The sequence below is a fragment of the Podarcis melisellensis genome, assembly GCF_964234715.1.
Source record: "Podarcis melisellensis genome assembly, chromosome: 8".
NCBI lineage: Eukaryota > Metazoa > Chordata > Lepidosauria > Squamata > Lacertidae > Podarcis > Podarcis melisellensis.
The window spans coordinates 82,893,044-82,916,924 of record NC_138540.1 but is presented as its reverse complement, the minus strand read 5'-3'; the positions used below and the strand labels follow the sequence as shown (position 1 = coordinate 82,916,924).

Sequence of the window (23,881 nt, the reverse complement as noted above, 5' to 3'; positions counted from 1 at the left end):
TCTTATCTCTCCATTCCATCAGAAGGAGGCAGTGATGAACTGGATGGGAGCCAGTAAAATGAGGCTGAATCCTGATGAGACGGAAGTGATTTGGGTGAATGGTTCTCCTATCCAGAAACTAGGTACACATCCTGTTCTGCAAGGGATTACACTTCCTTGAAGGACCAGGTTTGTAAATTGTCTCAGGAGCCCTTAAAGCTAGGAGTGGTTTACACAGAAGTCTTAGGGATTGTTATGGACTGGCTGGATGCAGAGGAGTGGTGAGAGGCAGCAGCTTGGGAACCCCCAAAGGAGGAAGGCTCAGAGCCAGGGTGGGGTGGGATGACAATGAGAGGGAGAAGAGGGAGCAGACTGGAAGGAGTAGGTGTTGGATCCTGGAGAGGCAACAGCATTTAGTGAGCAGGAAGAGTCTGTGGCAGAGAGCAGTTCAGAAGCAGAGGCTGGAGAGGAGAAGGGGCCAAGAGGCAGAGATGAGTCAGACTGGTGAAGGAGCCAGGGGGTCTCCCCGTTGCTGCAACCAGCTCCCCTCCTCCCTGGTCTCCCAAAACCAGGAGAGGTATGAAGAGGGAGGAGCAAAGACAGAAAAGGTGTCAGAGTCTCGGATTGCTTGGGAAGGACCTGAGGGAGCAGGAGACTTAGAGAGCTGTGGGAAGGCGGGGCTCATCAGTCTTCACAACTGTCTCATTGGGGCAAGATCTACTGGGAAGAGTTGCTCTGCTCACTGGGCCTGGCCTCCTGAGCTGTTTTGTTTTTTGAATAAAGAGAGTTAGCTTCACTGACACTGTGAGTTACTGCTGACCTGCTTCTGACAAGTATCAATAAAAATTATGTAATAAAGCCATTGAACCAAGAGAATAAAAAAATTGTGTACAGCTGCATCTCCCCGCCACTGGCCTACTTAGTGCAAGATGGTTCTTGAGTAGTCCTGTGGGGGCAGTGCAAGAGGGGTAACACCCCAGCTGGACCACTGGGAGATGATGGGCAACTCTGCCTTCCCCCACTTTTTTTGCTGTAATCCACCCTGGAAATACTTGCACTGAAGGGCAGATATAAAGTATAGGAACAAACAACTCCTTCCTATAAAATTCTAATTCTAGTTAGGTCACTGTGGCTGTTCCCTCTGCCTTTCATCCCACCTCACTCCCACATTTGCTGGCACTTGGGTGGTCAGTTGCCCACCCAGCTGCATACTACTCACTCTCTTCATCACAGGTCTTGTTGGTCTCCAGGAGCAGAGAGGAAGGAGCTAGATGAAGCAGCTGTGGCTCAGGCAAGCTATTACGCATTTTTCTTGACTCATCCTGGTGAATAACCCCGTAAGGCAATCTGATAATCATCTACTTATTTCATAACAACAGTAGCGTTTCAGTGTTCAAAGCACTTCATTTATTGCCTTGGTTCTTCCTTAGAAACACCCTTGCGAGACTGACCAATATCTGTGTTTCTATTATTATTTACAGTATTGAATACCGAAATAGTATGGGGTGATGGAAGTTGTGGTACAACATCTGGAGGGCCACAGCTTCTGCATCCCTATTCTAAACTGGATCCCACGTAAGATGGACAGTGTTCTTTAGCTAACAGTCGCTAGGTAACACTATACAATTTGGCTGTTTCACCCTCCATACACCACCTAAATCTAATTACTGGCTTTGGTGATGTAGACATGTGTTCTCCTCTTTACAACTGCTTTCTGCCCGAAGGAGATGTGTTTCATTTAAGGCAGGGATGAGGTGCCTGTGGCCTGTTGCTGGATGACAGCTCCCATCATCCTTGACCATTCATTGTGCTGCCTGTGGACTCTTGGGGGTTGGGAGTCTTACAGCATCTGGGGGGCCACAGCTTCCCCAAACCTGGCTCAGTACATGAGACAGATCTGGGTAACAGCAAGACTTAACGTTTTCAAATATGGGAGTCAGCCATTGCTGCTTTTATGCCAGGTATAAGCTGCTGCCTGATCTAATCTGCAATCTCCATCTTCAAGTTGAGTCTATATCAAGTTTAAAATCTATTGTTTGTTTTTGGTTTTGATTCAGAAAGCGCAGTTCTGGAATATATACAGTCTCTTTGCTAAGGTTGCTGCTATCTTATATGAGGCAAATATGGTGGGGGTGGGTACTGATTTGAAACAGTTAACTCTACGTTTGTGGAGCAGGGGCACTATATTGATTGATGTACAGTTTTAAAGGAAATTTCTTTTCCTTTAATTTCTTAAGGAAATCAGCCCTGAATGCTCACTGGAAGGACAGATCCTGAAGCTGAAGCTCCAATACTTTGGCTACCTCATGAGACGAGAAGACTCCCTGGAAAAAACCCTGATGTTGGGAAAGATGGAGGGCACAAGGAGAAGGGGACGACAGAGGATGAGACGGTTGGACAGTGTTCTCGAAGCTACCAACATGAGCTTGACCAAACTGCAGGAGGCAGTGGAAGACAGGAGTGCCTGGTGTGCTCTGGTCCATGGAGTCACGAAGAGTCGGACACGACTGAACAACAACAAAAGTTTTAAATGCTATAAAAAGGGAGAAAACGGGTGTGCTTGTACTTACAAGAAACCCACCATAAAGAGGCCCGCCAATTGTTTGCTTAAACATCAAGGGCACAGTGTGCAATTCACCTCTCCAGGTTCATCCAAATCACTAGGAGGCACGGGGCTCCAGCAGATGATGGCAGTTGTCTCATCTTTGTTAAAGAATTATTGCAGGGTCACCTGTGCTTCAATTTACAACCCTAATTCAGGTCAACAGCCATTTGACAGCCTTTAAGCTTTTATAAGCCAGGATGGGCAAGGATCAAGGAGACAGGTGGTTGGTTTCACTCGTCCAAGCAGCCTGTCCACATCCTCGGACATAACAGATTGGAATTGACCCCACACAACTTGACTAGACAGGATTCTAGCACTCTCCCGCCCCGGCCCTGCTCCCACAGTGGAGTCTACCACTTCCCAATTCTGAGCTACTTTATCTGCAAGAAACTTTGCAAAATCATTGCAGGAGATCATGTTGTTCCACTAAATTGCAAACCACCTGAAATAGTCTTCTGTTTTAGGCAGATGCAATAGAGGCGATGAAGAAAGTCTTCTTTGCCGTCACTACCACTACTTGGTAGGCTCGACATTGAGCTTTAACCCGTGTCCGGTCAGCTTCAGAATGAGTTATCCGCCACCGGCGCTCTAGCCTTCTCAGCAATTGTTTCATTGCCCTTAGATCTGTGGAAAACCACGGGGCTATCCAGGCTCCATGCAATCAGAGAGGGCGCTTCGGAGCTAAACAGTCAATGTTGTTGTTTAGTCATTTAGTCGTGTCCGACTCTTCGTGACCCCATGGACCAGAGCACGCCAGGCACTCCTGTCTTCCACTGCCTCCTGCAGTTTGGTCAAACTCATGCTGGTAGCTTCGAGAACACTCCCCATTCCAGCGGGCCACCAGGGAATCAGCTAAAAGGCCATCAACATGGGATAAAACATCCCCTACCACTCTCTGGAAACCATTTGGATCCATTAAGTGGCAGGGGCAGACCATCCGAATTGGTCCCACCTCCCTGCAGAGGGGAAGGGTCGTGGAGAAGTCCAGTTGCACCAGGAAGTGATCTGACCATGGCACTTCTTTAGTTTCGCTTTTACTTAGTGTCAGATCACCAACATCCATAGAGGTGAACACCAGGTCCAAGGCATGTCCGTGGCTATGGGTTGGGCCAGACATATTCAGGGACAGCCCCATGAAGGCCATGCTTTCCATGAAGTCCCGAGTGGCCCCTTGTAAAGTCATGTCGGCATGGATGTTAAAATCCCCTAGGACAACCAAACTAGGAGAACATCTGCCACGACCTGAAGCAGCTCGGGGAGGGAATCCTTTGTGTAGTGGAGAGGTCAGTACACCAAAAGGAATCCTGTACTGCCCCTATTGCCCAACTTCCAGAACATGCACTCGGAGAACTGGGTCTTCCCAATAGGACACCTGGTGCAAACTAATGACTTCCTAAAAATCACTGCAACCCCGCCTTCCCGCCCACAAGGCCTGGGTTGCTGTGCATAAGAGAAACCTGGTGGACAAGCAGCGGCTTTACCTTTTACTGGGCTTAAACATTTTGAGGAACATGCTTTAGTGGACACCTGGCGCCACCTACAGCATGGAGAGCATAATCACACATTTTCCTCTCCTAGGCATGCTGTTCACACAAGAACCTATTTTATACTGATTTCTTCCAGTCTGGTGTCGAGGGTGGAAATAGCAGAGAGAGGTTCAAGGAGGCATCTGACCATGCCATGCTTAAAGTGCCTCTGTGGAGAGATGATTCACACCCTACATAGACTCTATTAACTAAATGAGTTCATTGTGAAAGAAAATATATATGGAGGCTTTATTTAAACTTTACATAGGGGACAATATGCACCTGCATTTTAAGCATCTTATTGGCCAGCTTTTATTAGCATCATGGCTTGTAATAGCTGGATACTGAAATTTATTTGAAATTTACCGTATTTTTCTGTGTATAAGACGCCCCCATGTATAAGACGCCCTCTACTTTTGGGGACCCCAAATTTAGAAAATGGGCATATGCACTATCCGTGTATAAGATGCCCCCAGATTTTTGACCTTCTTTTAAAGTAAAAAAACAAAACAAAACACTAGTCTTATACACAGAAAAGTACGGTATATAGGTTGTGACATTGACCACATGGTATTAAAAAGACTGGCAATTGGTGCTGATAGAAAAATTAACTACTGAACTAAAAATATCAAGGGGAATGAAACAAAAAAAACACATGTTGGTTGGATTGGCATATCTTTATTAAGTATAGCTTAAAATAGAATGTGGGACATCCTCCACTTTCTTTCTTTTTTCTTTTTTTCTTTTTTCAGTTCCTGTAGTTTTTTTGTTTCACACATTAGTGTTATAGTTTCCGCACTCCAAATGGCAATAAATTTCAGGGAGAGTGCTTTTCTGGGTTCAGCTCCAACAGGAAGGATAAATCACTGGAGACTGGTGGCAGTTGGTAATATTTGGATATATTTACAAAAATACAAGTTAGGCATAGGTGAAAGCAAACAGCATAATATTCCAGCCCATAGCAAATCAACTGCCTCACATCAAATCAAGTATTCCCAAGATATATTTCCCCTGCTTTCGCTCACTCTCGTTTCTATCCTTAAACATATAGCCCTGAATATATTTGAATGGATTATAGAATTATAGGTTTACTTGAGAAGAATTTTGGTTCATACCTCACCATTTCCCACCAGCCCGATATAAAGTAGCATCTTGAGCCAGGATTCTGTTTTACCCAGTCCTTAGTATATTTAACATGTTTAGCTGTTAACGATGTTTTAAATATTTTTATTTTTATAGTTTTGCAGCTTTGTTGTTTGTCAACCTAGGGCCTTTGGGAGGAATGGAGGGATATAAATTTAATGAATAATTGGAATAAATAGGAACACAAATATCAGCCAACCTTTGCAAGGAGGAACCAAGACAATAAAGAAATGCTTGGAACTCTGAAATACTATTGTTATTATTAAAGAATGATACATAAAGATACATTTTTATTGACACAAGAGTTTTTTATGTAAGCTACACTGAGGATTGCCTGAAAAGTGTTAATAAAAACCTTAAATAAATCAATGAAAGATAAAAATACAGAGTAATAGCAACAATATAATCTCAAGAAACAGATAGCAGCATAACAATAAAAGATAAAATAAGTTAAATATTAAAGTAGACCAGATCTTTCCAAACTGTGTCATGACACATCACTGCGTCGGCCACAGTGTGTAGGTGTGTCGTGTGAACGCCCCCCGCATTCCTCCTGGGGCTGGAAAGGGGTCAGTTTAATCTTTGGTTTGCTAGTAAAACAGAATTACTGTGTTGTGAAATGATGCATGTCTAAAAAGCGTGTCACCAAGCTGAAAAGTTTGGAAATCTCTGAAGTAGACTCATGGAGGCCAGGAGTCCAAAAGCATCTAGAAGGCCACAGGTTTAAAGCCTAATGTTTTCAGAAATAGGTATCTACCTCTGCTGCTTCCCCCAACATCCTAGTTATAACCTAATACCTGACCTAGCCAGCAGTCTCCATCTTCACACTGAGTCTATAGGCAGACCTCCAGGCTTCAACATCCAGCCTGTTTTGGGGTGGGTTTCTCCTCCCTTCCAATCCTGCTTTGAGTCTGTTCTGTAAGATACAGAGCAAAAGGTGCTTTTGGGAAGAAATGCTAGGAGAGCAGACATCGTGTCCTAACTGGCAAACCAGGATTGTTCCAAAGTTGTTAAATGTTTCTACCAAATGGCAAACTAGTATTAGTTGAGGTTATGTTTGCGGTTCACGGATATTGGTGGCTTTGAGGTAATTTAGTGTTTTGTTCCTGTACTCTCTTGGGTACAGGAAGCCCACAACTTACACACATTTAATTTGTATATATTCAGCTTTACGGTGCGGCAAAAAATAAATGTAAAAAGCAGGTGGAAAGAGGGCAGGGTTCTGGGGGGGGGGGAATGGCTTTGGTAATCCCACAATATGCGATTTTGGCTTTATTAGTGAACTGTGGTAACCCCCTAGTAATTGTGGATTTACAGTAATTATAAGAGGCAAAGATCAAATCACTTCACTCAGCCTAATGTCATCTAGATCCACCGGTCTATCTAGCACAGCTTAGGAGGACTGTCTTGGCTGCTAAGCATATGTGTTTTCAAACTGTTGGGATTTTGATTTCTTGTTGTGACACTCAGTGGATGGTGACTTGTTTCTTCCTCTGCTGTTATGCTGTTCAGGCCCCGTAGCAACTCAAATGGCCTTTTCAAAGAGAAATCCAAACTGACCAGGAAATTTGCCAGATATCTCGCCCACTTTGCTGTGATCTGGGACCTGGTGGCCAAAAATTTTCTGAAAAGATCAGGGTCGCCATCCAGTTCCAGAAGTCTTTTTATATCATTCTTAATCTTAGCCAGTGCTGGCTCATTGTCATTGTAAATCTCCAGTAATGTTTTGCCATCTCCCTCTTCTTCCCTCCATAGTCGGCTTCCTTCTTTTCTATCTGCTTCCTCCTTCTGGTTTTCCTCAAGCTTTCTTTGCTGTCTGGCATCTTCCTCACATTGCAAAATCCAGCTCAGGCGGCAAGGCCAGCAGTTGGAAAGAACAACCCAGTCTATCAGTTCTTCAATGCTGATTCTTTCCTCATATTTCCAAGGAGCCTCTGATTCCAACTTGGTGATGGACAAGATGGTCAGGACTGTATTCACCACCCTCTTCAGTTGCGCAGAATTCCCTGGGATGTATTCATTATTCATCAAGTGCTTACAGATAATTAACTTTTCGCTACAGCTGGGGTCTTCTAAGCCTACCACTTTGATTCTGATGTTGCTTTCTTCGCAAGAGAATGCATGATAATCCACCTTCAGAATCTCATTGACCAGCCTTAATTTGTCCTTGGGAGTCATCTGCGGCAGGGAGAAGGGCAAGGACACAATTCGGTCTAAGTACAAGTAGCCATTCGTGTGTTTCTTTTCTCTTTGAATACAATCCACAAGGATGCTTGGATCGGCAGCCAAGATGGAGATAAATGGGGCATCTTTGTTGGAAAGAAGTATGTTGATGGCGTCCAGAACATCCACCACTTTGTCCTGAGTGCACCTGTCCAAATTGATGATCTTCAGGACCACCAGGATCTTTCGATTCTCTATCCATCCCAGGAACTGGAGGAAATTAGCTATGGTTTCCACTAATTCTTTCACAAAGTGCATGAAGCCCATCTTGGCACTGAGGGTATTTCTGTCAATTTCTGTCTGAAGCTTCTTTTTCAGTGTGAAGTAGAACTTTGTCATTATGTGTATGAAAGGAGCGATAAACAGAATAGCCCCTACTAAAGCAGTGGATCCAAAGAGCGACTTTAAATTGCCTTCCTTTATCAACATGCTAACTGCTAGTAAAAGAAGAATCAAACCTGTTATAACAGGAATGAAGAGCTTCCCCCATCCTTTAAAAACCCATTTCTTTCTCTTTGTTTTTTTCAGAGATTGCCCATCAAGGATCATAAAAATCGTAAAAAGTGCTTTGTTCTTCCCTTCAATTGCGTCAAGCAGCGCTGTGAGAAGGCCAGCCCAGATATGGTCACATCCTACATACTCCCAGGCATCAAAATTGATGAAGATGTACCGTGTACCTTTGAGTTCGTCAGAACCGGAAGCAGGGTAACAAAAAATCATACGCCAAATGAGTGAAAGCAAGGAATACTTTCCACCACTTTTCTCCCCCTCTGTGGGCATGTGGCCTGTAAAAGAAAGTGGGAAGCACAACATTTGTACCAGTCTGTACTCATCATCACAGGTGGGATGAGTCTGCTGCAGTCTACAGCTGGTGGGGGGGGGGGTGTCAGTCATTTTCTGGTCATCACTTAGGAACATAGGAAACTGCCTTATACTTAATCAGCCCATTGGTCTATATAGTAGTAGTAGTAGTAGTAGTAGTAGTAGTAGTAGTAGTATTTATTTATTTATTTATTTATTTATTTATTTATTTATTTATCTGTACCCTGCCCATCTGGCTGGGTTTCCCCAGCTACTTTGGGCGGCTTCCAACAAAGATTAAAAATACATTAAAAACTTCACACACTAAAAACTTCCCTGAACAGGGCTGCCTTCAGATGTCTTCTAAATGTCAGGTAGTTGTTTATCTCTTTGACATCTGATGGGAGGGCATTCCACAGGGCGGGTGCCACTACTGAGAAGGCCCTCTGCCTGGTTCCCTGTAGCTTTGCTTCTCGCAGTGAGGGAACCGCCAGAAGGCCCTTGGCGCTGGACCTCAGCATCCAGGAAGAACAATGGAGGTGGAGACACTCCTTCAGGTATACTGGGCTGAGGCTGTTTACGGCTTTAAAGCTCAACACCAACACTTTGAATTGTGCTCGGAAACGTACTGGGAGCCAATGTAGGTCTCTCAAGACCAGTGTTATGTGGTCTCGGCGGCCGCTCCCAGTCACCAGTCTAGCTGCCGCATTCTGGATATATAGCTCCATATCTACCTGCACTGACAGTCATTAGCTCCCCAGTGGTTTTCTGGCAGGGGATATTCCCAGCCCTAACTGGAGATGCTGGAGATTGATCCTTAATAATAGAAATCTACTGGCTCACAAGCTGGTTTGGAACAGGAGACCACTTCCTCTTTAATCTGTCCTTTTATTTGGTCTGTATCTAGACTATGTGCTTTAGCAGGGCATCACAAAACTCCGGATACCAGTTTGGTGTGGGTATGGAGACACAGCAATGTAAAAGAATGTGGAGTTAGTAGTTAGTTTGTTGGACTGGGACCTGTGAGAAGAAAGTGCAAATCATAGGTCAGCCATGAAGCTCACTGGGCCAATCACTGCCTCTCAGCCCAACCCATCTCACAGGTTTGTTGTGATACAAGGTGAGCTCCATGGAGGAAAAATAGGGTATACACATTATTATAAACAAATTACTAGAAGTATGCCTTAAAAATAATAATTGTGCGTTGAGTACTTAATCTCACGTTCTCCTGGCCCTGAGCCACTGAGCTTCCCTGATGCAGGATTTCTTTGCAAGAAAGAGCTCATGCCTTGCCAGTTAACTTCACACCCCTTACCTTCTGCATCCCTCTCTGGGATATTTAAATGCAGCTTTGATTATTCTTTTTTGAGTCAATGGTACTTACTTTCAATTTCATCTAGGAGCCTTCTTTTGCTTCTCCCCCATGGTGCGTAGAATCCCATTGTCACTGGTGGGTCGATATTTTGCAGAGACTTTGCCAGGGCTTTGCAGTAAACGGCTTCATGGGTTTCAACTGTACAATTATAACCCATTTTACAGGAAAAAAGAAAGCAGAAAAAATTATCTTAAAAACCAGGTGGTTAGTAGTTGCAGCAACAAAGGGAGTTTAAGTAGGCACATCCTACGGCAACCATAGGCATGAAATAAAGAGGAGTTCAAGGCAGGCTTGGGCGACAAGGGCTTTGCCCTTTAGCAACCTCAAATTGTGGTACCCACATGAACAACCAGGATCTGAAAAGGATGCTGCAGCAGCACAGGGTCAAACAATGTGGGCAGGAGGCAATCCCACCTCATACAACGCCTGCCCATCCAATGCACTGAAGCGCAGTGTCAGGGAACTGCCATCGGAGAGTCAGGTGGTGGAAGGGCTCAAGGAGGCTAGGAGACCTTCGGATGCTGAGGAAGGAACCAGTAGGGGGAGTTACAGCTCATACCAAGAACTAACTTAGTTGGTCTTTAAGGTGCCAGTAGGGGGAGAGGGAGAGTTCCTGCAGAAACTCAATCGGAGGAATGGCTCCAAGATGTTTCCAGTGAGAACAGCGGGGAGAGCTCAGGACCTCGGCTGGGGACGCCCACTCCGCGGAGGAAACTGTCACGCAGAGAATCCAGAAGGAGAGTTTCCGTCAAGGAACTCTTATGTTGGCGTAAATTCCGGAAACGCCCACTGACGGATTCTGCCAGCGATTGAGGTAGCCATGCACCCATGGCTCCGCGGACTGGGAAAGTTTAGGAACTGATGGTAAAGCTTGGAGGGCTTAAACGCTTACGCACGAGCAGCCCCCTTTTCCCATTACACGCAGTGACTGAGACTGAACTGGATTCAGTGAGCAGTTTTGTACACCCTCTGACTGACCCAAAGGATCATGCTGTAGACCAGTGGTGTCCAAACCTTTTTCAAAGAGGGCCAGATTTGATGAAGTGAAGGCCTGTGGGGGCTGACCAAAGGGCCAGCCCAAGTTGTTGAGCTTTTGTTAGGATTGAAAAATTGGGTTGGAGTTGTTGAGGTTTTTAAATAAGGAAATAAACTGACTGGCAGGCCAGATTAGGCCCCCGAAATGGACATGTCTGCTGTAGACACCAATAAACACTGTGAGATGTATGTCAGGTGGAACTATAACCAATGTGGGCCTTTAGATGGCCTAACATAGGGCTGGAAAGCTCCAAATGCCAAGTCTGCCATATATCCTCGCTACCGAAACCCAAATTGCTAGCAGCAGATTCAGTGCAAAAAAGAAACTTTACCAAACCAGGACACATCCATCCCCAGCCACGTGAAGCCATGATTTGTAATAGCCCCTAACTGCTATTTAATGAGGAATTGTCCATCATGGTGACCAAACAGTGGGCTGGCAGAAGGCTGACTTAATGACACATTTACCCATGAAAGCACCTGGGCTGCGACAGTAAACCATGACATTTCTGCTATCAGTGGAAGAGAAGCAAACTCAACAAAGGTGATCAAAGAGGGCGCCATTGACCACTTTTGCACAGATAGCATAAAGATTTGAAGATGCCAAGAGGGGAATGGGATGGGCAAATATGGCCCCCTGCTCAGTTCCACCCATTCTGCACCACAATGCAGTAGGACGATTTGTAGGCAACATCATTCCGGGACCCATTCCTGGAGTGATCGGAAAGGGTCATCGCTGCCAGAGCCTTCTGGGTCTGGCAGCTGAGAGGGAAAACTGATGTAATAATAAAGGCACACCTGGATGGTCCCTCATCAGTGCTTGGTGCTCTGGATCACTCATCTTTGTGGCTGGCAAACTTCAGCAGCTGTCAAAAAAATACATAGTGTGAGTGTCTTATGATTTGCTTGGAAGGCTACTTTGAAGATAGTGTGGAAAGTGGTGGGCTGTACACAATCAGTTCACGCTGGGCTGCTGACAAGTCCCACCATCCCTACACATCTCCCCGGTCATCTGCAGGCTCAGTTTAAGGGTGCTGCTTAAAGCCTGGATACTTGAATAACTATCTCTCCAGCCTTTATGTGCGTGAGTGTCTGAGGGTGGTTAGAGCAGTGTTTCCCAACCTTTTTTGGGCAAAGGCACACTTGTTTCATGAAAAAAATCCCGAGGCACACCACCATTAGAAAATGTTTAAAAAATTAACTCTGTTCCTATATTGACTATATATAAAGTAACACTCTTTAATAGGAATCAAATAAACACAAAGATAGTATTTTATAATTACTTTATTATGAAATAGTAAGTAAACAGAAATATGAAAAATTATAAAATACTTTATTCAGTGCGCAACCTGGGCCTGTTTGGCTGAACACAAAGCTGATATTCTGGCTGGAATCGAAGAAAGACACACACGTAACTCTTCGTCAACAGCTCTCAGTCTCTCTCTGTATTTAGTTTTTATAGCAATCATGCTTGAAAAGCTCAACTCACAGAGATATGTAGTGGAAAATGGGAGCAATGTCAAAATAGCTTTGTTTGCCAGAAGGGGGAACTCCTTGGCAGTTTCCAACCAAAAACTGTCCAAAGGTAGATCAGCAAATCTTAGCTTGAAACCACAATTTTGTCTCAGTTCAGTTAGTTCCTCCTGCTCCTGTAAAGTCATATCCATTCCACCAACTGATGCTGAGCTATAAGGGTCCCTAACCCAGTCAAGGCATTCAGTGGAGACTGAAGAGAAATAAAATGACAACTTCCCCTCGAGAGTTTTTAAATGTTTACCTATTATCTCACACAGTGCAGCAGTGTGAACACCTTGCCATTGCTTGGTGAGTGTGAACATTTCAATAGAAAAATGACTTTCTTACAGCAGCACACAAAAATTATTCTAGTTCATATAATAATAATAATAATTTATTATTTATACCCCACCCATCTGGCTGTCAAATCAGCCATTAATTTGTATGTGGCAGAATTGCTAGTTAGCACAAACACACCATTAAAATTGACAAGGTGCTTCCTATTCTGGAGAGTGCTTGTGCAGACCAGATTATGATACAGGTGGAGGGGCTGCCTCCCTGTTGCAAACTTTTATTCAGCAGGCACTCGCTGGCTTTGCCAGATGCTGCACCTGGCCCCTAGAAAAGACTGCCAACGTTTTTGTTTGTTTTAACCAGCCCCTAGCTCCCATGCACATCAGCGCAGCTTGATCTGAAAGAAGTAGCTAGCGATCTTTCTTTTTCCGTGCCAAAAAGCACCCAAACTCTCAGTAGCTGCCCTTCTACAGATCCAGCTGTTATTTTTTTTTAAAAGGAGGTTAAACCAGGCCAGGGAGGTTTCTCTATCTCCCCCCGCGCTTGTAATCTTTTACCACACTTATTTGAGAGTAAGGTCCACCAAACCCGAAGGAAAGTGACTCCGGCGCGAACACGCATAAGCGGTGGAGAATCTCGTGCGAAGGGGTCAGAGGCAAGAGACAGGGAGAGAGAAGCAGACACGCGTCCCCGCAATCGCGGGGCTGTGGGTGGCTGTGGGTGTGGCGGTGGCAGCACGGCTGCCCTTATTCCCCCAAAGCCCTCAGGGGAAGAGCTGCATCCCCCCGCCAAACACGAGCCACTTCTCCGCCCCCCCAGCTCCCGCTGCCTTTCCTGCCCCCTCGCTCACCAGTGCCAGTTGTTGACGTTGGTGGCATCCGCGCGCTGCTCCACAATCCAGCGCGGATCTCCCTCTCCCCACTTGGCCATCAGCGCCTCGCTGAAGGACTCGCCGCTTCTGCCTCTGCCCGGCTGGCTGGCTGGCTGGCGAGCGCCCCTCGCCCTCGCTCTCTCGCCGCGCGTCTGGAAGCTACTAGAAGCGCCGCCGGCAGCCGCGCCACTTCCCAGCTTCCGGCAGCCGCCGGAGAGCTTCCTTCCGTTGCTCCCGCCGCCGCCGCTGCCGCTCCTTACTCCCCCAGTACAGTACCATAGAGAGGCAGATCTATAAGCGTAACATACGACTCGCCCGCCTCCCTCCCACGGCACACCAGGCAACGTCTCGCGGCACACTGGTGTGCCGCGGAACACCGGTTGGGAAACACTGGGTTAGAGGATAGATGACAGTTAACGGATTGAGGTTGAATCCTGACAAGACAGAAGTACTGTTTTGGGGGGATATGGGATGGGGGGACTCCCTGGTCCTGAATGCGGCAATTATGCCCCTGGGAGTCATTTTGGACTCACAGCTGTCCATGGAGGCACAGGTCAACTCTGTGTCCAGGGCAGCTGTCTACCAGCTCCATCTGGCACACCAGCTGAGACCCTACCTGCCCGCAGACTGTCTCACTAGAGAGATGAGTTATCTCCCGCTTGGACTACTGTAATGTGCTCTTCGTGGGGCTACCTTTGCAGATGACTTGGAAATTACAACTAATCCAGAATGCAGCAGCTAGACTGGTGACTGGGAATGGTCATGCTGGATAGAAGTCCTAGGGTATACACTGAAGATACAGGAGACTATCACCTTGCTAAAGCTGAGCTGGACAATATAGGACTTCTCAGTGCACATGCTTAGGATGTGCTGCATTTCCTAAAGATGTGGAAGGTGAACCTAAAATTTACAGATTGTATCTTACAGAAAGAGAATTATATGAAAATGATGTATAGATGGTATATAACACCAGAGAAAGTGGTCAAATGTATAAAAAGGGATCAAAAAGTTGATGGAAATGTAAAGAAATAGATGGGACATTCTATCATATGTGGTGGGAATGCAAAAAGATTAGAAATTATTGGGAAATGATATATAATGAATTGAAAAAAAATGTTTTAAAAGACTTTTGTTAAGAAACCTGAAGCATTCCTTCTAGGAATTTTAGACCAAGGTGTAAAAAAAGAAAATTGGAAATTATTTAGGTATGCAACAACAGCGGCAAAATTTTATTTTTTATTTATTTATTTATTTTATTTTTTTGGGAGGGGGAAGACAATTTAATCCAGTTTCACTCCTTCAGCATTCTTTCAACTGTGCAACCTTTGCAAGATACAACCGTTAATAAAAGCACAATATGGGCAGCCATAAAATCCCATCACTTTTTTTAAAGTCACATATATTTGAGGAAAATAAAATTTCCCCAACTCAAACCCCGTACCATAAAGCCTTTTTGAAGGTATACCATTGGATTTGATACAAAATGCCTTGAAGTTCTGTAGAATGAAATGTAGCATCCTTGCTATTTTAAGTGTTACTACCCTTAAATTAAAAGTTATATAAATAGCTATCCTCAAGATAAAAAGCGTGAAAAGGACTCCATCCATTCTTACTGCAGCCAAAATCCTGGATTTTGAGGGAATTCAATTTAAGTGAAAAACTGAAACTTTAATTTGAATATTCACAGTCTGACAACCGAGGATCACAACAAGTTCTAGACCAGAAAGATGAGCAGGGGGATCTCACAATCCATTCTTCACCAACTCATGGATAATCAAAGGGGCATAGAATTCTTTGTCCTTCACGTATTCCTCCAGGCCTTCACCCCCGTAGGAAACAAGAGGAGAAATCTCACACTGAATTGGAAAATCACTGGCATCCTTCAGTCGGGGAATTGCAGAAAGGCGTCTTCCATTTTCATCCACAAAGTGCCCTCCAGCATTGAGAACCCAACAGTGATGCAGTGACATCAGCGAGTGGCGTGCAGTGGTGGGACTGTCTTTCCCATTCTGGCTGTCTGCGTTCTTCAGAGGAGAGAACTCGTCTTCTCTCAGCACTTCGTAAACCACAAATTTTTTGGCAAACTGGAAGATGTCAAATACGAATTTCTCCATCTTAATCCCATTTGGTTTGTCTGGCTTCAGAGGCTTTCCAGTGGCTACATCTATACACGGGATCTTCTTTTGGGCCACGTGGTGCTGTAGCTGAGGCTCGTAAAGATTGACAATGTCTTTCAGAAACTCCAGGGTGAAGTAGTGGTTGGCTATGTTCCCAGCATTAAACAGCAGCCGGCCATCAGGACCCCTTTTCTGTGCTGTGGCCAGAGAAATCTCACTGTACTCCACCACTTGGTAAACGCCACCCACTCGGCACACCACACCAACTGGCTCCGTGGGATTGGTCTTTTCAACAACCTTTGCTCCACAGTCTGCTCCCTTCTGTACACAGAAGCCAATGAAGCGAGGGTCAGCCACTTTGACTAAAATATTGTCAACACAATAGACATGGATGCTGCCAATGCCTCGCTTTTCCATGTCCTCCACAATATGATGGGCTCCCAGAGCTCGGTAGAGACCACCATTACCATCTGGTGCCATAGAAACTTTGCCTTTCTCTTCCAAGATGATTTTCCCATCAAAGTCCATAGCAGGCAGCATCCCTTGCTGGAAGAAGATCACGTTCTCTTTCTTTAAGCCAAAGTATTTGTGCTTCAGGAAAAATTCTTTAGTCAATTCCATTGTCCTACCACTTGTCATGATGTACCATGGAATAACACATTTCAGGCCATGTTGTCTTTCAGCCAGCTGCTGCAGTTTCAGGATGCGCTCTGCTTGGATCTGGAAGAGAGTTTTGTGGGATGGCAGGCCTACATCATACATCCCCTTGGGGTACGAGACACCCAGCCTTGTTCCTTGCCCACCAGCTAGAAGAAGAACAGCAACTTTGTTTTGGGAAATCTGTCGGAGACCTTCCTGCTCCCAGGTGGACAGCTGGGCTTGGTCCCGCGTTGCACTCCCTAGCACTTCACGCGGCACAGGTTCCATTTTGGCATCCACGTTCTCCTGTCCTGGCAAATGGCTGCTTTCCTTCATGGCTTTCTGGAAAGCTTGGCCCAGCTCTCCCAGATTCATGTCCTTCAAGTCTCTATACAGCTCTTGCTGCTCTGACACATCCAGTTCTTCCCAGAACCGAAGAAGATGGCTCTGTCCTGCCTCAGCCAAGCAGCGCTGGAGCTCATGGATCTCATTGTCCCCGTCCATGGCCTCCCGCGGCGACTCGCAGCGCCGTCTCGGCTCCTTCCTTCCCACCCGCAGCCCAGCCCAGCGGCAAAATTTTATTAGCGCAAACATGGAAGACAGAAGAAATGCCAAAGAAAGAACAGTGGCAAGGGAAACATGGAATATGCAGATCTGGCAAAACTAACAGAAAAATTACATGAAAAGGACAACAAAGACTTTAAAAGAGAATGGGAACCATTTATAACATATATGAAGAGGCAACATAAAGAAATGCACTCATTGGCAAGGTTTGAGTACACAATCACAACTATATTCAACAAAAAATACGACTATAAGTATTGAGAAATTTTTGGGGAAACAATACGCAGGGTGAACAATATGGAAATAAAACAAAATGGGAATATGAGGAAAGTCCAGGGGAGGAGGGTGGAAATATGAAAAATTGTTAAAGATATATTGTTAGAAGAAGTATACATGGAAAAATCAATAAAAATTTATTTATCTCAGAATGTGCTGCATTTCCTGATCCTGAACATCTATCTGGGTGCATAAATCATACCCAGATAAGAAAGTCAATCCCTGCCTCCCTTCTTTTTACTCATTAAAAACACTTACCTGGTAAAAAATCCAATGTGAGCGTGGACTGAACTTGCCCGGATTCTTCAGCTGAAATACATACCACAGAATGCGTGGAGCAGCAGTAACCCCAGACACCGACTCTGCTCAGAATCTTGCAGAATATATATTGAATGGGATGTGGCTAATCATGACACAATATGAGCCATGTCTTTGCATCACAATGATGGGAAGTAAGCTTACGTGAACCCAGTTTGCTTGGTAATAAGTTAACAGAAAGTAAACCAATATCACGCCGTAAGTCAATAATTTATTGTCATCACCATAGGTCTTAACGAAAGTCAGCATCGTACATGGATGAAAAAAATCACTTAGAATAGCTCAAGAACATTAGTTACACCCTGGTAAGATGTATCTTTCTTTCAACCAAGTGAATTAAGCTACTTTTTCTTTTTTTTATCGAATTAAGCTACTTTTTCAATAATTACCCTGTTAGTTGTGGCAAGCAAAAGTTTGTTGTTTTCTTTATTTCTCCAATGGTTGACCAGTGAGAAATTGACTCAGGTACTTAGATTTTGGTTACTTGTAAACAGAACAGAAAATGAGGGGTATGTTCAACCTCTTCAACCCCACAAATACAGCATCTCTGAGCAGATGAAACCTTCCCCAACTGATGGCTGTAATGTGCTGTTTATGGGGCTACCTTTTGAAGAAGACTGTTTGGAAACTGCCGTCAGTACAGAATACAGCAGCTAGATTGCTGCTAACTGGCACTGTGCATTGAGAAACTGTTGATGATATTCCAAAAGACAAAACTACCGTATTTTTCGCTCTAAAAGACGCACCAGACGCACCTAGTTTTTGGAGGAGGAAAACAAGAAAAAAAATATTCTGAATCTCAGAAGCCAGAACAGCAAGAGGGATCACTGTGCAGTGAAAGCAACAATCCCTCTTGCTGTTCTGGCTTCTGGGATAGCTGTGCAGCCTGCATTCGCTCCATAAGATGCACACACATTTCCCCTTACTTTTCAGGATGGAAAAAGTGAGTCTTATAGAGCAAAAAATACGGTAATTTTTTCTTATACGCGACGTCTGCAGCAAGAATCCTGGTGGTAAGTATTGGAAAGGTAATCAGCTACCCACTAGGGGAGAATGGTTATGTAAGCTTTCAGAGTACTTAGAATTAGCCAAATTGACAGATATAATAAGACAAAAGCCAAAAAGTGGAGTGAAAAAGGAATGGGAGTGTTTAAATGAATACCTTAAAAGTCAAGGTTCGAGGACAGAAATCTAGCTGGGTCTGGAATAACCTTGTGAAGTGAAAGGATAAGAGGGATTTATATCTAGATGCTAGGATAGAGATGGTAAGGAAAACAGGAAGACACAATGAGAGGTAAAGGAGGTGTTGTGGGATTGGTGGAAGTCAGTCAATGTTTGTTTTTCCTTTTTGTGTTTATATTATTAACTTGTAAGATATGGATTTGGGTTTTTTGTATGTTGGTTTTTGTGTTTTGTGTATTGTTATTTTTCGATATTTTTTGTGTTGCTGTTGTGTGGAAAATACTAATAAAAATTAAATTATTAAAAAAGAGAAACTGTTGCCCCCATGTTTAAGAACTTCATTGCCTTCTGTCCTGTTCCCAAGTACAATTCAGAGCTGCTGTTTACCTTTAAGGCTTGGGAAGTGAGAACCTGTAGAAATGTCTTCCCACAAACCAAACTGTCCATGACTTTTGTGAAGGCCTTCCTACCGGTGTCCTCGCCAACTGAGGGAAGGGGTTGACCACAACGAAGGAAGACTAATCTGTTGGTGCCACCACCCCAGTTACTGAACCCTTTTCCCTGGAAAGCTCACCCATAGTGGCATCAAGAAGAGCTTTTAATATACAGTATACCTAAATGTTTGGACTCATTTTGGTATCTGGTTTACACTGCTGCTGCTGTTATGATTATTACATTAACTTTTTTTTTTGTTAATGATGGACCTGTAACTGATCAAGAATTTCACTCTGCATTAGGAGATTCTCCATTCACTTGGATTCACTTGAAACAGGTGCATGGTTTTCTTGCTCCTACTAAAAGGAACAAGGATCTCTCATGAAATCTTTCAGCTAAAAAGCTGGCACTTACCTAATCAATTCTGCATTGCTTCTAAGGTTTTGTTGACTTCATTGTGTGAATGATGTGAGTGAGTCAAATATCCCTAGAAAGACTTAGTGCAAGAATGAAACTCTAAAGCAGAGACAGAGAGAGAGAAAGAGAGGGAAGGAATATGAATCACCCAGCAGAATTGCTTAGAGCGGTAAACCATCTGCGGCAGACCCGTGTGGTATCATTGACAACGGACCAGTCAATATCCTGCTGTGACTCACTTTTAAGGACAAAATCACCCGAACCCATGCTGAACTTGATGCTGCAATTGTTTCAGGTTCATTGAAAGTCTCTGGAGCATCTACTGGGCATTGTTGGGAGTGATATAAATAGAAAGGAATGTAACCTCTTTTTTTATATGCAATAACAGCAGCAAGAATATTATTGGCTCAAAAATGGAAGCAAGAAGAATTACAGACGATTGAAGAATGGAGGATGAAGTTAACGGACTATGCAGACCCAGATAAATTAACAGGAAGGATTCGAAACCGGCAGGACCAGAAATTCACGGAAGACTGGAGTAAATTTACGGACTATTTGAAAAGTATTTGTGAAGACCAGAGGACGTTTGTAGGTTTGCAAGAAGTTTTGTGAGGAGTATTATTGAAATTACTGCAAAAATGTATAAGAGGAAGGATGATTTGTTAAAAGATTTAAAGGCAATATTTAAAGTTAAGAAATGCATAAGAAGTGGTTAAAATGGTGGATCATCAGAGGTGCTGATGGAAGTCTAAAAAGATTGTATATGTGATAAGTTTTGTGGTTTACTTTATAATTTATATGTTTATATATATATATATAAAGTCTCTGGAGCATCAGTGAATTATACCTTGTGGAATCCATTTCAGGTACTGCAACCCAAAGATATGGATAGGATGCTTATGGTGGTGAAGGTCTGCAATGTGCCCTCTAGATCCCTGTCTATCATGGCTATAAAAAGTAGGAGGAGGGGATTGATTGGATGGGTCCAGGCAGTGCTCAGTTCCTCACTACAGCAGAGAGTTCTGTCCAATGCTTTGAAACAAGCAGTGGTGTCCCTGCCCCCCCTCCTAAAGGGATCCAGAAGTTTGGGAAAACGTCAGTCCGTTCTCTCTTATTTCTTTCCTCGGCGAGTTGGTGGCCAACCAGCTGCATGTCTTTCTGAAGGAAGGTGATTATCTGAATCCATTCCATTTTTTGTTTCAGACCCATTTCTGGCTTCAAAACAGCCTTGGTCGGTCAAGATTAAGGGGAATGCAACCCTGTTGGTTCTTCTTGTTGACCATAGTGTTCTTCCGGAGCAACTCAGAGCTGGGGGCACTCTACAACGGTGCTTCTACTCCTACTTGCAGGGTCACTACTAAAAAATACTACTAGGATATTGTTGCTTGGCTCTATGATTTTGGGGCTATGGGGTTCTGCAAGAGTCCATTCTGTCTCCTATGTTATTTAACATCTATATGAGAGTGTTGGGAGCGCTCATCTGGGGATTTGGAGGGTGATGTCATCTGTATGCTGATGACACTCATCACTATCCATTCCATCAGACTCAGGAGAGACCATGAAGGTGTTGGACAGGTGTCTGGATGCACTGAATGGGGGTCAGTAAATTTGATGCGTCTTCATAAGGTGCAAGTGCTGTGGGTGGGTGGTTCACATGTCTGTGAATTCAGTATACATCCTGTTCTGAGAGGGATTGCTCTTCCTTGAAGGACCAAGTTTGTAGTTGGGCAGCTCTCCTGGATTCCAACTTGTCACTGGAGTCCCAGGTAGCTTCTGTGGCTAGGAATGCTTGTGCCCAGCTAAGCCTGGCTATAGCCATTCCTGGCCTGGGAGAGTTTGGCCTCAGTTGTCCACACTGTAGTGGCCTCCTGCTTGGACTGCTTGGATGGGGGTCTCCACCCCCTTCATTCAGCCCAGGCAGTGAGGGCCTTCTGGAGGTTCCCTCGCTGCGAGGAGTGAGGTTACAGGGAACCAGGCAGAGGGCCTTCTCGGTAGTGGCGCCTGCCCTGTGGAACTCCCTCCCAGCAGATGTCAAGGCAATAAACAACTATTTTACTTTTAAAAGACAACTGAAGGCGGCCCTGTTTAGGGAAGTTTTTAATGTCTGGTGCTGTATTATTTTTAATATTCAGTTGGAAGCCGCCCAGAGTGGCTGGGGAAACCCAGCCAGATGGGAGAGGTAATAAAGTATTATTATTATTATTATTATTATTATTATTATTATTATTATTATTACTACTACTACTCTTGTGCACTCTATGTGGGTCTGCCCTTCTTGTTGTCACTGCCATGGGCCAACTGGCTGTTGCTGATCCATGACAGGGCCTTTTCAATGGAATGCCTTCCCTAACCTGACTCAGTCATTATTACCTTTCAGGAAGAATTTGAAAACATTCCTGTTTACCCAGGCATTCGGTGACTGAAGAATACTGTTCCTGGCAACCTTGAGATTATTGGAAGGAAGCATGTCTTTATTATTCAGCACCAACTCTGCTACCTCCTAAGTGCCGCAACAGCACATCCAGTTGGCTCAGCCTCTTTTGCCTTGGGAAGTCACGCTCAGGAGACAATTCCTGTTGTTTGTTTGGCCAATAGCACCGTCTGATTAGGGCCAATGAGGTGGGAATAGTCACAAGGTGTTATCTCATTGCTGTGCCACAGACAATAACCCACGAATCACAGTTCCTTCCTTATTTCAAGTGACAGCTGCCACACTCCAGGATCTTCAACTCTGGCTGCTAAGGAGACAAGAGCTGCTTGGAGGGCAAGGGTGAGTTTTCTTAAGCAGCTGGGGCAGCAACAGCAGGTAGAATCTGCAGCAGGTCAGAGCTATGGCTGGTACGGTGGACACACAGCAGTTTAAAGTGGGTTTGGCCCATCCTGTATGTATGTGTTGTCTTCAAATGACAGCCTACACAATCTCTCTGTTTAATTCAGCTTTTTCTGATCTAGGGATAATGCAATGAGGGGAAAAAATCCAGCATATGGGTGGGCCCTGGTGATATCATTAAGCATGATGCTTTATTCATTAACCACATTTGCTGAGAGCATGAAAACTGTTCCTTTTGGAAGGAAGCACTGTCCAGACCCATAAGTGATCATTCAAAATTTTATTTGCAGAACTTTCTTCAAAACCATAACAAAAGCATCAAAGATACATCCCAAATATCCAAGCAATGTCTTGTGCAATTCAGCACAGGCTCAGCATCATATAAATAACTTATAATCAGAGCTGACAAACATAGCTCTCTCTTCCACTCAGGCTCTATTGCAGGGGTCAGCAAACTTTTTCAACAGGAGGCCGGTCCACTGTGCCTCAGACCTTGTGGGGGGCCGGACTATATTTGGGGAGGGGGAAATGAAGGAATTCCTATGCCCCACAAATAACCCAGAGACACATTTTAAATAAAAGGGCACATTCTACTTATGTAAAAACACGCTGATTCCCAGACCATCTGCGGGCCAAATTTAGAAGGTGATTGGGCTGGATCCAGCCTCTGGGCCTTAGTTTGCCTACCCAATCTCTATTGCCTGCATTATAGCCCTTTCAGCCATAGGGCTGTTTACCTGGAGAGCTTCATTTACATCCACACCCCATGGAGTATTGAGGAAAAACAAAGAACTAGCAACCAGCCTTCCAAGATGGCATATTTGCAACTCAATACTTCTCACATGATCTAATGTTAAAGACTCATGTTAGGTAGCAGGAAACAGCAATAGTTAATTATCAACTATCACAGAGATTCCTTCTTGCTTTTCATGGAAAATCCCCATGTTACAACCTTCGCCAATACACAGGCATTCCCATTTCATTGTGGTACCTCCGGTTGCGAACGGGATCCATTTCGGAGGTCTGGCCGCATGCCGAGGAATTCGCAACCGGAGGTGTCAATTCTGTGCATGTGCACGTGGCGAAACCCAAAAAAATACTTCCAGGTTTGCTGCGTTCGCATCCTGAAAGATGCGCAACCAGAGGTGTGCGTATCTAGAGGTACCATTGTATACTTAACACTTCTCTGGTTGCATTCTGCTTTCCTGTTGCTGCTACACAGCTTCGCATACTGCATATCTCTGCTAATGCTCACAGGTTCCATCTGGATGTGAGTCGCAGGACCCGTACAGGGGCATGTACAGACATCGGTTATGGGCCCAGGGCTGTTTTGGTATGTTATGCTTTCGGATGTTGGACACAGGACTGTTGTGATTTATGGCGCAGGAAAGGTATGTGGCTTGCGTCCAGCTGCTGCCGAGAGCTGCTGCTGAAGTTTCTGTTTGTTTGGCAGTAAATCATGCCCAAATCCACTAATTAGGCAAAGGAAAGAGGGTGCCGATTGGTCAAGCGTAAAGCGTTGCTGCACTGTGTGTCGTTTGCTGGCTTAAAGAAAGCAGATACTGCTTGTGCGCAGATCGGATCCGAAGCTTTAGCATTCCCTCGCCTAGAATCCAATAATTACGCAACATGGACACCATAGATGGTAAAAGCACATCTGGTGTGTGTTATATGTATAACAACTGTTTGTTTAACTGGTCAGACAAACAGCAAACTATTGTGAGCTTAAGTTCCTG

At 44.5% G+C, this 23,881-nt stretch overlaps 1 long non-coding RNA gene and 1 pseudogene across 3 annotated transcripts in view; one reads left to right on the top strand and one right to left on the bottom strand.

Annotated features, from left to right (window-relative positions):
- The window catches only part of LOC309376243, a 33,641-nt gene extending 11,623 nt beyond the window's left edge, over positions 1–22,018 (top strand). For both annotated transcript variants that reach the window (XR_014171100.1, XR_014171101.1), the window contains 2 exons: positions 8,007–8,181; positions 21,693–22,018. This is a non-coding gene — a long non-coding RNA (uncharacterized lncRNA). The remainder of the gene's footprint in view (positions 1–8,006; positions 8,182–21,692) is intronic.
- On the bottom strand, positions 15,027–16,673 carry LOC309375679 (UDP-N-acetylhexosamine pyrophosphorylase pseudogene; annotated as a pseudogene). The gene has a single exon. The product of its transcript is annotated as a UDP-N-acetylhexosamine pyrophosphorylase pseudogene (transcript).
- Positions 22,019–23,881: the final 1,863 nt, after the last annotated feature.